Genomic DNA, 2,596 nt, shown 5'->3' on the forward strand with positions numbered 1-2,596 from the left:
AAAAAAAACGTTGCTTTGTGGTTTACAAGAGAAACGGGTGAAACGGGTTTCTCAGTAATGGCATAATCCTCCAAGCCAAATGACCTACTCTAATATACCTCAACTTCAACATATTATTTTTAATCGAGTATTCTATAGTTGTATTCGATTTTGGTAAGTTTCACGTACGCTGAGACAGCAACTTGAAGCCTGGCTGTTTGGTAAAATAAGATTCTACTTAGAAAAAAGCTAACCTAGGGTCAAAACCATATACTGCTTCAAGTATAAGCTTATTCCTGCCTGCTGCCTGTACGCTGATGTCCGATCCTATAATGAGCCTGTTTTTGCCTCGCCCCCTTTGCCAGTATATCTCCATTACATACAACTATTACATGCAAATTTTGCATCTCGTTTATTTTTTATTTAGCAGCTTTAATGATGTGAATAACTCATCTATTTTTAGATTTAGCATAAAGGACTTGCGCTGGTTAGCAGTTTAGCAATTGGTATTGCCAAGCTTTTCTATAGGTCTTTCAAAGGGCCTACAAAACAGCATGGTAACCATACAAATAGCTCTTAAGCTTGATGAACAATACCGCTTTAATTCCCTATTGTTTGTTCAGTCTTTATTTTCTTGGTTATTAATATGTGGCAATAATCTTAATCAACGCTGATAATTGAACTGGTGTAACATCATGCCTATTAACTGTAGTTACCATAACAGTGCACTCGAAGACATGCGCAATTGCCACCAGCTCATGTCGTACTTTTGCCCTTTGGTATGGCACTTCTAACATTTCAAAAACTCGGCTGATGTTGGCCAAAGGAAGGTGCAAAAAACGAGGCCCATAGTCCTCAATAGCAACGGTACTATAGTAACTTTCCTTACCTTCCACCGTACTTCGTGCGACAGCACTTCGGAAATTGTTGTTCTAGATGTTGCTGTACATTGTAAATTTCTATGATTTCGAATCGTTTCGTCATTGCCCCCTCTACTCTAACCCCACTCGTAAAAAAGGATAGGTAGAGACGAAAACGGAGAAGCTAACACGTTACACAAAACTGAATAGCATGGCTAGTGCAATCTATCCTTGCTAAAAGCTTTTCGAGGTAAGAAAAAGTAGTGCAAAAGGCTGAATCGTCCTAAAAGAAGTTTATATTGAACGTTAAAAACTTGAGACCGTTCACAAAAGTAGAAAGAGAAACCTAGCCTAGATACTTAATTGAAGATGGATTTGCCTACCAGATCAGGATGTGGTTATCGATGATGAGGAAAACAGCATCATAACGCTTGTAAACAACCGTAATAAAAAGTAAATTTTCAAGCATTAATGCGAGCAGCATCTCAAGTGTAAATGAAATGTAATTCTATCGAAGTATAGTCGACACCCTTCCGATCAAATTGGGAGTGTAGGACAAAGGACGTCAAAGCTTCTTACATTGCTTGTTAATATTACACAGTTGCTTTCATTGACATGTTGGCCTGAATCATTATTCATTTCTTCTATAACTGCTTTTCACGAATTTTCCTTCGTGTGCCCGTTTTACCCGAAGTAGCATTTGTATATTAGCTATAAAGAAGAGAACTCCTAGATAATCGTGTAGATCTTGTGAAGAGGGATTTGGAGGTTACATTTTTTTTTTCAGAAATAGATATTATAGTTTATACCCTTCCTTTATTCTATTTTATTTATTTATTTATTTATTCCTTTATATATTCCGTAAGTTTATACTCTGACACTGTCTAGTTGCTTGTACTCATTCGCGCTAAAAACTGGGTTAGGCCTCATATTAAGATCAACCGATAAATAAGAAATACTGTGTCTTTGTTGTCTCGGTAATAAATCTGATTATCTATCCCACTTATACCTTTAATACAAGTAAATTATCTTTAATGTTCCAAGCATGACACATATCGAAGCGTTTCCGACTTCACAGAAAAACAGCAACAATTCTATCCGATAATGATGTTTATATCAAAGAAAACAAAACAATAACATTATGTGTTACCGTAAGTATAAGTAAATAAACATTAAAAACATGGTTTGTATGTATGCGCTCTCCAGTAGGAAGGCCGTTGTGTTTAATGACATTAGTCGTAGTGGTGACATAGCGAACGAACATAGCCCCTAGAATAAAGACCGTATTTGGTAATTGCGTTTTATAAGTCCTACTAACAGTTAAATAAATACTTCAACAACTGCGGCTGAATGGCTGTAAGATACAAAACGTTACAATATCATGCATAACAGATTCAATGCGACAGGTGCTTTACATTCTACATATTTTTGACATGCATTGCCCTTGTCACACTTAAAACTCCCATAGTTAAATGTCAATTCATGTCATGTTAACTATAATGATTTCAAGCTATTCAAGAGACTGTTAACAAACGACAAAATGTTAAACGTTCAAGTGAAATTATTGTCCTGCCGGTGAGTATTACAGAGTCTTCATTTGGTCCTGCTTGTCAAAATATCTGCTCCATGTAGAGACCTAGCGGATGGTATCCTGACTGACTATGTTCAGCCGTTTTTCTTCTCCGGTGTCAAATACGTAAAGATCTGACGCTATCTTTTTTTTTCTAGTCTATATACTGCGTGTCAAGAGAAACAAT

Source organism: Varroa jacobsoni, unplaced genomic scaffold (assembly GCF_002532875.2).
Source record: "Varroa jacobsoni isolate VJ856 unplaced genomic scaffold, vjacob_1.0 scaffold_1187, whole genome shotgun sequence".
Classification (NCBI taxonomy): domain Eukaryota; kingdom Metazoa; phylum Arthropoda; class Arachnida; order Mesostigmata; family Varroidae; genus Varroa; species Varroa jacobsoni.